This window comes from Taudactylus pleione, unplaced genomic scaffold (genome assembly GCF_031769625.1).
Source record: "Taudactylus pleione unplaced genomic scaffold, aTauple2 ptg000156l, whole genome shotgun sequence".
In the NCBI taxonomy this organism is placed as follows: Eukaryota; Metazoa; Chordata; class Amphibia; order Anura; family Myobatrachidae; genus Taudactylus; species Taudactylus pleione.
The window spans coordinates 4704955-4719557 of record NW_028284558.1 but is presented as its reverse complement, the minus strand read 5'-3'; the positions used below and the strand labels follow the sequence as shown (position 1 = coordinate 4719557).

Sequence of the window (14603 nt, the reverse complement as noted above, 5' to 3'; positions counted from 1 at the left end):
ATTGAGTTATGATTCCACCTCTGGTGCAGGTTCCTGGCATAGATTTCCTATGTTTCTGCAGCAACAATGGTGTTCTCTCTTATCGGTGGAGCTGGAAAGATTAGGACTTTAGCCTTTGCATGATAAAATGTGTATGGTCCCCAAAACACTGCAATCTGACTTATTTTATATGTATTTGTAAAAAAGATACAAAGCTGACTGCGCAGTACAGTTTCTGAGGCTGATGCTGAGTTGGGTCATGTGGCCATTTAGTGTAAAATATGCAAATATGTACTGTGCTTGCCCACACACAGAAAAAACACATTTGTATGCAGATTAGACACTTGCTCCTTCTTGCCCTTGGAGAGGTGGAATGGGGGAGAGAAAGGGCAGTCAAATGCAGTACGAGAACAGTGAGGGCATGTCTGTGTAATTGCAAACTGAAGCAGACCCGCACAGAGAGACAGATGAACCTATCAGTAGCCCTATTACTTGCGGTCCCTGAGGGCTGATGCAAATACACTGATGACGATAACAGCTACCAGCAATGGCTAGCCGCTTCTGATTGGCTGATTGTGGATTGACCTCTAAAGCTAGTAGTGCTTTCTTAACTAATTGTGCCTATATATGATTTTGTGAGTGTATGAATTCATTTTTTGCTAATAGCAAATACAGGACCTCATTCAGAGTCGGTCGTAGCGGCCGCACGGTCGTACGGGCTACGGCCGCAAAATCCGATCGTACGGCTGGTCGATCGTAAACAAGGTGACGCCCATTCGTTAGCACTGCCCCTCCTCTAGCTACCGACTGATCTGATCGAACGAACGAGACAGTCGTAGTCAGGCGCTGTCAGTCGCTGTATGCAAATTATGTTGTGATGGTTGCGGCCGTATGTGTTGTATTGATGGTCACATGTCATGTTTACATGGACTATCGAACAGCTTGTTATTAGCTTGTTGTCAATTATCTAATTAAGAGTGTTTAACTCTTACTGTTCTTTTTATTCAGTTTTTTTTAATGTGTCAATAAACTTTATTGTTTTTTTTGTGGTGGTTTTCCCCGTCCTCGTTTTTTTTATTAAATTCCAAAACAAAGTAATGTTTATTATCTGTGAATGTACTGTTGCTAATTGTGTTAACTTTAAAAATGCATATGCATTTTGCTTTAGGATCATTTGCACTCTTATGTTTGCAATTGCACACTGCGTGTTTTAACAATCAAATCTGACCTTATTTTTCGGGTCACATGATTAAAGGATTGATTAAAGGTTCCAATAGTGTTTTTTTTTTAGGAAACTGAGTAAATATTTTAGCCAATCATCTTTATTTTACCCCATGTATATTTCATATTTTCTGTAAAATCGGCCATTGCCATCATGAGAGCCGCGGCCTTTACCCGTCGGGAATTGTGCCTGGTAAACATTTTGGTCAGGCGGCTTACAAACGCCCAGCCTCCCATTTCCAACCGCTTAAAGCGTGCAGCCTATGCGGTGGTGAGGAGAGCCCTTCGCCGTGCTGGATTTCGGCGCAATGTAGCGCAACTAGAGAGGCACTGGTCTGATATGCGCCGCCAGTTGCCAGTCCTTTTGGCTAATTTGCGGGCGCGATTACGCAGACGTAAGTATGCGTTTGTATAAGTGTTAAAATTAGTGGACTGTTAAAAATGTCTGTTCCGTTTCCAATTCTTTTCTTAAGTGTAAACAAACCCTCCTGTATGTTGTCCCTATTGTCCTGAATGTGTAAAGTGTACTTGTATTGTGTAGCCGAAAGTGAAAACTAAACTTAGATTTTTTTAATATCTTTAAATTTTAGAAACACAGCGGAGACAGAGAAGGGCCCACAGATTTGGCCACAATGCAGGTCCCAACCTGCAGCCCTCCCCCTCACCTTCCCCATCCACTCAACCCAGCCCTCCCTCCCCACCACCATACTCCCCAAGTAACCCTCCCTTCCTCTTCCAAAACTCCCCTAGTATTCCTCCCTCCCCTGCCCACTCATCCCAAATCACCACTCCCGTGCCCGAGTCCTCAACCCAAATATCCCCTCCCTTGGATTTTTTCCAGGCCATTTCCCCTCCCACCATTCCACCAACTCCAACTTTCTCCCCATCTCCATCTCCAGCACCATCTCCATCGGGTGCTTCCTTGCCACGCTCTGATGGTATGTGTTTTTTAATATTATGTTTTTTTGTTTTTTTTTGGAGTGTTGTTGTTATCCATGTTTTTTTTAAAAATATTTTGGCTGTGTGTTTGTTTTCATTTTTACAGTATGGGTGTCATAATCAGTGGTTATGTTTTGTGCCTGGGCCCTTTTTTTGGGGGGGTGGCCAAAAATGTATGCCTTTTGGGGTTTACAAAATGCTTTTTTTTTGGTGTAAAAATTGATTGCATTTGGATTTGTATTTTAGATTTAAATAAAACATGTCGCAGAAATTGGGAAGGTGATAGGAACCAGACTAACCTTGTTAATGTTGTGTACACTGTGTTTAAAATGTACTAAGATGTAACTTCATTAGGAAAAGTGATGTTAGCCATAGCAAACAAACACATTGTAGTTTTGGATTATCAAGAACATTCTAGAAGTGAATACGTGCAGTGTGTTTTAAGGATATGGCCATCATGACTTAAGAATACACCTCCCAGTTGTTTATAAATCATCCTAGGGAGTTTTTGATTTTGCCAAATAGTTAGGGTTTCAAAGTGTTTTTACACCATAAAAGTTTAGACATAATAATAATGTTGTGTGGAGTAAACTTTAGAACACACCCTAACATCATTGTGTCTACCCACTGTTTGGGACATTGAATAATGTTTAATGTTAAAATGTGGGTAATTTTTTAGATGTTTTAACCTACAAATAAATTTTTCTGTCCACAGATCTAACCAACATACTTGTGGGAATACGTGAGGAGCTCACTAGAACAAGTGGCCATCTATTGGAGTCCTACTGCTGCCTACAGCGGATTGTGGGGAGTCTGGAGCATTTTTAGTTTTTTTTTCCCTTTGTACATTTTAAAATTTTGATATTTCCAGTAAAGTCTTTGTTCTAAAAACATTTGTCCTCTTTTTTCATAAAAATTAAATGGTGTAATTCTGCATTTCAAATACTTTGTGAACAAAGCTGGGTGCCTTTCCATAGTGTAACTAATACAAAAATGTTTATGTAAACCTTAAGAACATTTGCAGTAATGTTTTTTTGTTTTTTGTTTGGGGTTGTCCTACATTATCCACCTCAAAATGGGTTTCAAAATACATTTACACCAAACCTTTTTTTTTGGTAAAACATTTATTAAATAACAAACATGTTGCCAACATGCTTTTAATTGTAAAAAGCATTTCATCACAGAATCACACTAAAAAATGGCCTCAGGTTTTTCTAAAATAAAATATCTTGCTTAGTCAGACATAAACAACAAAAGCAAAACTCAAACATAATACTGTATTTCTTTTTTAACAGACAAAATAAAAAAAAATAATCAAAATTAACTAAACATGTGGTGGTATATCCGGAAAAATTATGTTAGTTGTCCAAAAACAGTACAGGGTATTGCCAATGGGTTCCATTAGTTTTTCAGTTTTGGAAAGTGTTGTGATTTTTGAGAAAAAAAAAAAATTAGGTTCACCTTAAAATACATTTGCTCTAACTGTAAAATTAAAAATAAAGTAAAAAATGATTACGTAAAAAATCTTGAAACCACAGAATCGCGTCTGGCCCCCCCGACAGAATCACAACACCTTCCTCTGGGGGGCCATCCTCTGGCAAGGCATCCTCTGGCTGCATGGGTACTCTATTCCTTATTGCAATGTTGTGTAAAATCCCACACAGGACCACAATGCGAGAAACCATATCCGGCGAGTACATGAGTGCACCACCAGAGTGATGGAGACACCGGAACCGGCCCTTTAAAAGGCCGATACAGTGCTCTACCACCTGCCTGGTGGCAGTAAACGCGGCATTATATTGAGTTTGTGGCCCTGGTGTAGGATTCAAATAAGGAGTCAGCAGCCAGGGCGTGCAAGGATATCCACTGTCACCTGATGGAAATGGGACACCAAAAGATCCATAAATTGTCAATGAAAACATGTTTACACTATTACTATAGCTACATACTGGATTTATACTTACCAAGAAGCCACGCATCACCAGCTTGCAGTGTGCTTAATTTTGTCCAAATCCCTGAATGCTGGATCACGTACACATCATGGATGCAGCCTGGAAATTTGGCATTCAGGGAGAGGATCTGGATGGAGGCATCACATAGCATTACCATTACATTTAGCGAATGGAAATGTTTACGGTTCCTATAGATTTGTTCCCTGCATGCAGGGGGCTGAAGTGCTATGTGAGTGCCATCCACTACCCCTATGACGTGTGGAAAGCCTGCAATCTCAAAAAACTTCTGCTTTTCCACATCAAGGGCTTCCATATCCAAAAGCCATACTAATAAAATGTGCTATATGATTGAAGAATGCATCTAGCACACGCCTCAGGATCCGTGAAAATGAGGGCTGGGAGAGGCCACCCACCAGCCCCATAGTGGTTTGGAAGGACCCTGAGGCGCAGAAATGTAACACCGCCAACAACTGTGTAAGTGGTGTGATTGCTGTAGGAATGTGAATCTGACTTTCTAGATCATTCTTTATTATTGAAAGAGTGTCTAGGTTAATATTTGGAGGCAGGCAATAAGTGGTTACAACCACATCATCAGGCATTCCAAAAAAGGTGGCACGTGTTCTATATATCTTGGCCCTTGCACACCTCCTATGCCTACGCCCAGGAGGATGCTGAGGAAGGTTGGTGGGGGGCAACATGGCCACTATTAGCTGGCCCACATCGCTCTGTAAAGTTAGAATTTAAAAAAAAAAAGTGTTGTTGAGAAAGAATTTTCTATATTTTTCAAAAAATACTTAGCTTAGTAATAATGGTGCATATTCTTACAGGGTCGGGCTGTGCAATCTTCGGGAACCCCTACAGGTGTTGTTTGTGTACGGGTTTTTATTTTATGGAAGAAAAAGAAAATATTATTTTGAAAAAAAAAAATGTCTATTACTACTATTATTGTTAAAACAATCCTTAACTTTGAAATTGGGCAATATTAAAAATTGAAAACATAATTATTGTTTTAGCAATAAAAACCACAAATGCATTATTAAATGTAAAAAAGACAGCTTAAAACACTTCATTATTAAATACAACAAACTTTTAGGTTTTTAAAAATAGACACTTACCTGAATCCAGTACAAACTGGACTGTTAAACACCTAAAATAAAACAGTAGAACACGACAATAATTTTTTTAATAATGTCCTTTTTTTGGTTTTAAATTCCCCCCCAAAAAAAAGCTTGCAGTAGGCTGGCACACTTACTGGAGTCTGCAAAGAACGTTGCTATTTTGTTCCTCCGAAAACATGTCCACCCAAACACACAAAGTAACCGGGTTTGTTAAATTTATTTACAAACAAAAATTAAAAAATAACCCACCCCCCCAAAAAAAATAAAAATAAAATGGAACCCCAAAAAAACAATAAAAAAGCCACCACCCAAAAAAATATTTAAAAAAAGTAAAAAAAAGGAACACCAAAAAAAACAATAAAAAATCCACCACCCAAGAAAATATAAAAAAAAGTAAAAAAAGGAACACCAAAAAAAAGAGAAATAAAAAACCCACCACCCAAAAAAAAAAAAAGTAAAAAAAAAAAAAAACACCACTCAAACAACACACACAAGCACCACTCAAACAACACACACAAGTACCACTCAAACAACACACACAAGCACCACTCAAACAACACACACAAGCACCACTCAAACAACTCCAAACATTGTAAACGCTAGCAATCCCTTCCTGCACCACAAATCACTCCAACTACAACCCACAAGTAAGGTAACATTTGGCTTGGCCTTAAATAAGGCCAAAAAAAAGCAATGATTGAATAATGCAGGCAAGGTGTGCATTGTACGTAGGCAAATAGGGATGCACGGGTAACCAATCCTGGGATGCGCTCACATCTCGGACAACCCACGCAGTGATTACGGAATGCAGGCAAGGTGTGCATTGTACGTAGGCAAATAGGGATGCACGGGTAACCAATCCAGGGATGCGCTCACATCTCGGACAACCCACACAGTGATTACGGAATGCAGGCAAGGTGTGCATTGTATGTAGGCAAATAGGGATGCACGGGTAACCAATCCAGGGATGCGCTCACATCTCGGACAACCCACGCAGTGATTACGGAATGCAGGCAAGGTGTGCATTGTACGTAGGCAAATAGGGATGCACGGGTAACCAATCCAGGGATGCGCTCACATCTCGGACAACCCACACAGTGATTACGGAATGCAGGCAAGGTGTGCATTGTACGTATGCAAATAGGGATGCACGGGTAACCAATCCAGGGATGCGCTCACATCTATAAAATAGTCATCAAAAGCACTATTCTTCATGCTCTCTCACAAGTTTTGAAAATGGCAAGCGAGGAGCATGGTGGGCAGAAGACAAATGAGGCAGGTAAGTGTTAAACACATTTTTAAAAAACACAATTACAGTTCATATCTTCCACAAATGCATTTTTTAAATTAAAATATATTGTAGGTGCTGGGAATCCACTACCACCACCAGAGGAGGAGGAGGCGGGGCCAAGCAGGCCAAGGCCCAGAAATCCACCGTTTTCAAGGCTAGAGCTTGAGACATTGGTGACCATGACAATGGATAACCTTGTCCATGCCCCAAGAAATATGGGGGCTGGAGGTAAAGACAGGATTTGCGAGGAGATATCCAGGGCTGTTAATGCTGTGGGGACAACCCATAGAACCATGAAAGTCATCAAAAAAAAGGTAAAAAAATGATATTGTGAGTGTACTGAAGTCAAAAGCGAGATCTTATTCTCTAAATGTCTTTACCATCATAGTTCACAGTAATATGGTGTGTACTGTTCTAGACGTCTGGGGGGGATTCATTTGTTTTTTTGGGGGCGTGCTATTTCACTGCCCTGTTTCTACGCCTACATCGCGGCTATCCAGCCTGCTGGTTTGGTCACAATTCAATTTTTTCCTTTTCCCTTTTGTGTGGGCGTGCAAAACAGTTGGGCGGCGATGAGCTTTTCTGCACGCCCAGGACCGGCCCCAAGAAATATGGGGGCTGGAGCCAAAGACAGGATTTGCGAGGAGATATCCAGGGCTGTTAATGCTGTGGGGACAACCCACAGAACCATGAAAGTCATCAAAAAAAGGTAAAAAAAATTATATTGTGAGTGTACTGAAGTCAAAAGTGAGATCTTAATTAAATAAACTAACCCTTAAAAAATGCCAAATCACATTGTCAGATGTTCTGATTTCAAATACCAGCTGAAGAGGAAGCTACGGAGTAGGGTGGACCATGCTGCGGGGCAGGTGGTGGTCCCATCCCTGAGGAGCTGACCTTGACGAGGTTGGAGACATTGGCTCAGGGATGTGTGATGGAAGAGGAGATAGTTGGCGTGTCCACTATGGACACTGACATGGCCGACTTCACCACTCCACATGTGCAAGAATGTAAATATTTTTTGGACTCAAAAAAGTATAAAGCTAAAACGTGTATGCGTTTTTTTTTTATAAAAAAAATACAAATTATTTTTTTTTTCCAGACTCAGAGGAGGTAGTGCCTGCTCCTGAGGTCAGGTCTGGGTCCAGCACAGATGGAGACTCTGCAGGGGAGTATCCAAGTACTCCATCTGGGGACCCTGTGGAGTCTACTCCAGGGCAACCATCGGAACGAGCAGTGCCTCTCCTCACCAGGTTGGTCTCCCAAACTCAGGAGAACAGATGTGTTCTTCTGAGGATGGAGACCACTCTGGTGAAGGTGGCGACCTGGAGACCATTGCTGGGGCTATAGATCGTTGGGCCAATACCCAGGAGCAGGCAAACCCACCTGCCATGATGGAGCATGACTCCCTTCCTCCCAGGACCACCACCTCTGGCAGCCCAACAGCCACCCCCACAAGTATGGAGAGCCCTATGCCTAGGCCTGAGGAAATAGCATCTACCTCTGGCCAGGCCAGTCGGCGGGTTACACAACAGTCGGCTGTCTGTAGCTTACCTCTTCCTCCGAACCGACCCAAACGACGCAAGTAGCCCTGGATATCTCCTCCCTCACCTCTTGTCCAGTCCCCATATGTCTTGTCACCAATGTCTCAAGCTCTTTTTTTTTTTTTTTAGAATTGTGTTTTTTTTTGTTTTTTTCTTAGGCAAATGTTGCCCTAACAATTGTAACTAAAATTGTGATTAAAGGCTAATTTCCTAAAAATAAAAAATGTTATTAACAAAATGTCTAAATTTAACTATATCAATGTATACATGGTTTAAAAAGTATGGTATCTGAAAAGGCTGCTACGCAAAACACAATGCTAGATGTTTTAAAAAATGCCAGAAAAAAATAAGTTAAAAAAGCACAAATAAACAGTTGTGTTACGAATTCCCTAATGCACACGCAAGTGAAATCATTTACAAGGTAATTAGCAGTGTTAATAGTTACAATGCACCAATCTTGGTTTGTGTGGTTCCAATTAGAAACATCACAAGTAACATCGGATTAACGATTGTACTGTTGTGGCTTACGGACGCTTCTTTGCCTACCTTAGCCTGGACGATCATCCTGTTCGTAGAGTGACGTTGTCATGCATCCGCAATTCATGGTCGTACGAAGCAGATAATTTATGCACTCCCCTAAAATGCCTGCAAACTCTGTAGCACGCCTCCGTTTGAAGACCACCACCCCCGTATACACCCACAAACGGACTTTCCTGTCAATCAACTTTCGCAAGCCACTTCCATTTCCGAAGACCTACGACCGACAGTATTTTGCATCGGTAGAGCTCGTACGCACATGCACACAACTAGCCGCGCGCAGGCGCAGAAAGAAAAACATCGGATGCGTATGACCGTGCGCCCGTTACGACCGACTCTGAATGAGGTCCACAGTTTCACTATCAAAATAGAATGTGCTTATGACCTGGTTTGGTGTCATTGTAAATGACATACGCCTAGCATGAGCCTAGTGCTTATGCTATTGATGCAGAGCTGGAAGCGTACAGTATATACATTATCTTTCCATGTATATTTTTTTTATTTACTTTTAGTTGGATGCCTATGTGTTCGACTCAGCATCAGCTCTTTTGAGTTTGCTATATGTCATGTTGATGCTCATGTCTTCGGTTCTGAAATAACAATGCTATCTTTTATTTTTGTTGTAATGATTCACCCATATTTTATCCTCGGCTGTGTTCCATATAATCACTTCTCTTCAAAAGGTCAACATTCTGTAACTCCTTGCTCAGAAAGCAGCATTTGTTTTCATCTATTACCGCATAAGCCACTACCCCACTATAGGGTCACCCTCCTTGCTGGCCTGACATGTAGACACAGCAGGCATTCTATACTTTCAGCTACAAGCTGCCACTAAATATGCAGACAACAGCATTTAGCCTTTCATTATAAAACAGAATCCCTTTTCTTGCTTCCTGGGAAGTCACGATTAAAATACCGCTCATTTCATATACAGCACTTTGGAACGTGTGGTAAAGGCAGGTTTTCTCCCTAATTAGCGAGGTTGTGTGTAAGGAATTTAACCCCGCTTCCCACAACACCATGTCACTTATTACTAAGGCCTAAGCATGTACAGTCACATAGCCATACAAATGTCTTTACCATCATAGTTCACAGTAATATGGTGTGTACTGTTCTAGACGTCTGGGGGGGATTCATTTGGTTTTTTTGGGGCGTGCTATTTCACTGCCCTATTTCTGCGCCTACATCGCGGCTATCCAGCCTGCTGATTAGGTCGGAATTCAATTATTTCCTTTTCCCTTTCGTGTGGGCGTGCAAAACAGCTGTGCGGCGATGAGCTTTTCTGCACGCCCAGACCCAGCGTCCCTCCGGCTGCCTCAAGCTGCATTGCAAACTGGGCCGCTGTATTTAACCCAGGTAAGATCTTCTTACTTTGGGGCAAGCGGGGGTAACTAAGCTTAATTAGGGGAAATAGGGCAGCGGGGGCGGGGCGCGATCCAGGTAACTGGTGTGTAGTGCCAGGAGTGCCCCCAGTAGTGTGTTCCCTTATGTATTGCCCCTTAGAGTGTCCCCAGTAGTGTCCCCCCCATGCATTGCCCCTTAGAGTTCCCCCAGAAGTGGTCCCCCATCCCGCTTACAAATACACACACAAAAACAAATTCATACTTACCTTAATCCTCACTCCTGCTCCCGCCGCTGCTGTGCGCACCTCTGTCCTCCCACATCGGGAGCCGGAAGGCTGAGCTCTGGAGTGAACTCCAGCACATCTCCCATTAAGGTAAGTATGTATTTGTTTTGCATAGGGGGGGACCTCTACTGGGGGCACTGTATAAAAGGCACTACTGGATGAACTGTATAAGGGAACACTGCATAGGGGGAACAATACTGGGGACACTCTATAAGTTGGACTACATAGGGGGACCACTACTGGGAACACTGTATAAGGTGGCATTGCATGAGGGGCACTGTATAAGGGGCACTACTGGGGGCACTGCATAGGGGTGAACAATACTATGGGCACTATATAAGGAGCACTACTGGGGGCACTGCATAAGGGGCACTGCATAGGGGTTAACACTACTGGGGCACTGCATAAGGGACACTACTGAGGGCACTGTATATATTTATGAGTGACTGAAAGCATTCATAATAAATATTTATTTTACTACTTCCTCCGGTTTATTACCTATGTGGGGTCAATGTAGTTGTTTATATCCGTTGCTGCTGAAGTTGGGCACCTGACAGAGCAATTCAATTGTTGCTTTGCACGGGCGCATACAGCTGCGGGAGCGCAATTGTAGTAGAAATGCGCGATAAGTTAGCACTTTGTGCATCAAAACGTGGGTTTGGGCACTTAGTAGGACTTAGACGCTTTACGCGGCACAAGCTCCCTCCTCACAGCTGCAGTTTCTTGTAACATGATTAAGGAGGAGTTTCTTGAACCAACTCAAAAGAGGGGGATAAAGGAGCCCAAACAAAGTAATTTTATTGAAATATTTGATTAAATAAATGATATTCACCCTTAAAAATAGCATGTTTTTGGTGGTGAGAACTGATAAGTGATAAAGTGAAAAATAGGTTGACCAATATTTTTTATCACGCCTAACTTACAACAATTGAATAGCCCTGGCCATGTTACAGATAGGCTGGAATTTAGGCGTGATAAATCACAATTATCACGACCAATAAATGTACAATTGAATAGCGCCTAAATTTTATCACTCCTATTGCTCTATTTACTACAATCCGCATTGGGAATGCAGATTATATTGTGATATTACTGACTAAATTCGCATTAATAGTTAGTTATTTCATACATACATTTATTGAGTAGGTATCAGGTTTATGGCAGGGGCGTGCAGTCAGGGGAGAATTTGCCATTATAATTTAAAAATCTCTTAAACATTTCATGTATTCTTGTTGCATTAAAAATTATAAATTCTCAGGTTAGTTGTGAGCTGAGAGGCAGAATATGAGATTGTTAGAATCTAGGGGCCTCCTTCATTACTTCATTTATTGTAAGATATACTGTATTACCTTGAAGAGAGACCATGGGTGATTGGGTGCTTCCAAGAATGTCTATACTGAGAGGGAATCTTTCTTAGATAGTTTCCAGGAAATAGTCATCTAGCTGGGAATTACTGTCAGAAGCAATGGGGTTGTCACAATCCTCTGCCTGGTATAACTCCTCTCTGCCAGCTGCTCTCTTACAATGGATACTGCTATGTGGGCAGTTTTAATTAGCAATTATGTGGTCACTTCTCAGCCATAGGACTTGGTGGCCAGGTATAAGGGTTAGTTTATATATATGTTGTAGACCTGCTCTCCAAGAGATGCAGTGGGAGGTGTACATAGTTGGTCAGGGCAGTTGTGGGTGATTATATTACATAATATTACAGTCCCATAGCCTTGATGTAAACTGGAACCAATATTTGCAGGTATGTGGCCCACTCACTTCTGCACTATGCCAAGAGTTGTGTAAGTTTCAGACACAGGAGCTGATTGGACAGCAGGGACGAGCAGTCAAGGGAGGCAGAGCCTCCCCTGTCATACTCCCTCCCCTATCATACTCTCTGTCATGCGCCAGAGTTTTGATATAAAAATGATAATAATTATTCAAAGAAGATATGTGTGCCTCCCCAGCCGTTGACCTCACCTCACGTCACTGGTTTATGGAGTGCCTCAGTAACATCACTGTTTCCCAGTGAATTGTATGGCTGCCTTCTCATTAGGCCATTTAACAAAATGACAGCCTCAACACTTGTATAGTGAGAGGTGCACTGCACATAGGGGAGTAGCGAGAGTGGTTCCAGTGGAGCATGAGCTCAGGGTGCCAAAATGGACAGTGGGCACCATTCAGATTTCCAGAATTCATGGGACGCTGCACAGTATGATGGCCGCCTGTTAGTTTTATCTCGGTTTATTTTCTCTATAGCCTAAATAACTTTCAGATCTGAGGGTCACCTTTGTCTCTCCCCTCTCCTTTCTTATTGGCTTCTGTCACTACCTCTCTCCTCTCCTTTTCTTATTGGCTTCTGTCACCTCCCCTCTCCTTTTCTTATTGGCTTCTGTCACCACCCCTCTCCTCTCCTTTTCTTATTGGCTACTGTCGCCACCTCTCTCCTCTCCTTTTCTTATTGGCTTCTGTCACCACCCCTCTCCTCTCCTTTTCTTATTGGCTACTGTCGCCACCTCTCTCCTCTCCTTTTCTTATTGGCTTCTGTCACTACCTCTCTCCTCTCCTTTTCTTATTGGCTACTGTCGCCACCTCTCTCCTCTCCTTTTCTTATTGGCTTCTGTCACTACCTCTCTCCTCTCCTTTTCTTATTGGCTTCTGTCACCACCCCTCTCCTTTTCCTGTTGGCAGGTATGAGTTAAAAATAAGTCACTGCTTGGCTTTTTAAAGTAATGAGCTGTTCCTAGGCATGACCACAAAGTGTTATTTGAAAAGTCTTTTTAAAAATACTGTATTAGGAGACCTGAAATAATGGAGTTAGACAGAACATGATTAGTAGTACTCACATTAATATAGGTGCAATGTATATAAGTGAGTAGTAGCATAGCTGAGAAGGGAGCTTCCCATGAGCGTTCCCACTCCAGTGAAAGCTGCTTGGTGCAGTAATTGCAGTAATAAGCTGTGCACCCTGTGGATTTTCACGCTAGCAGTCTATTCCCCCAATGGGACCTCAATGCCCAGCGTGATACTGCCACTGTTTGCTGTTTTTCTCTTCATTTCAGTATTTCCCCACAGGCTGGCCATACCCCACTGGGGGGGGCGCTACGACATGCACTATCTCCAGGCGCCATAGTTCCACGCTACTCTTCTGACTGCACACATAAAATATCCTCAGTACCTAAAATGGGTCTATTGTTCAGTTTGTCTGGTTGGTCCCCTGATGTTTCATGCATCCACTATTGCTCTGCTCACTCATGTATGCTTCCTGTGGCAGCATCGTGTTCATGTCTCCCAACTTTCCCAATTTAGGTGGGACAGTCACGCTTTGAGGGTTTGGCAAACTGTCAGTAATGATGTGGCCATGCCCATTTTGTGTTTTGCAGTGGTCTGCGTACACTCTGGGAAATGTATTAAAGGGTCCACTAAAGATCCTTAAATACACCTTGTGCTTCGCCCATTATTGAGGCAAAATCAGAACAAGATATAGATGAAAAATATTCTAAAATAATAGGGATAGGGTTAACCCTCTTTGGTTATTCTTGGTCTCCTGTAGCGCTGTTGGTGACTGGGGCAATATCTCCTACCCACAGCGGCATCATCACAAAAAAAATAAAAAAAATTCAAGCAATACAACTTTATTTAATAATGACAATACGATTTCAAACATGTTGATTATGACTGCAGGAATGTCAGATAGCGGTGCCAGGACATGGCAAAAACATTCTTGACTACAAGGCAGAACGGTAAGTGCATCTTGCAGGGGCGTTTTAAGAGAGGAGGGGGCCGTGTGCAGACTCAGTGCAGTTCCCCTCCTCTCTCTGGTGTTGCCATGGTGCAGGAGATTCTGGCTTAGTGCCAGAATCTACTGCACGCCATTTTACCGTGGACAGCAATACTGTGCATGCGTGAGTCACTGTAAAAATGGCCTTTTTCCCAGTGATTTTTGCTGCTCTGTGGCGCCGGCCCAGTTCTGCAGAGCAGCCCTCTGAAGACAATGGACAGGTAAGTACAAGACTATATGGGTGCAGGGTGTGCGGTGTGGGCCCCCCTGGAGCCAGGAGCCCATGTGCACCACACACCCTGCACCCATTATAGATACGCCCCTGGCATCTTGCTTTAATAAGTTTGATGCACTATTGTCGCCATTACCATTTAGCAGCAATGAAATTGACAGAGGGGCCACCAGTGTTTTACATAGCATTTTTGTTATACACTTTAATACAGTACACTATGTCAGTTGACAACATGCTCCCTGTCTGAAAAAAGACCAGGTTGGACGGATTTTGAAGAACTCTGCCATGTCTACCACACTCTTGCCTACATTAATCCACTGACACCATTCTACCACTGTGAGCTTAGTGTTTTCAAGTCTTCAGGGGACTATCTTGTTGCCTTATGGCCAAATCT

The 14603-nt window shown here is 42.5% G+C and overlaps 1 protein-coding gene across 4 annotated transcripts in view; it reads left to right on the top strand.

Moving 5' to 3' along the window:
- The window catches only part of KCNH7 (potassium voltage-gated channel subfamily H member 7), a 521050-nt gene that overhangs the window by 369750 nt on the left and 136697 nt on the right, over nucleotides 1–14603 (top strand). The window lies entirely within an intron of this gene.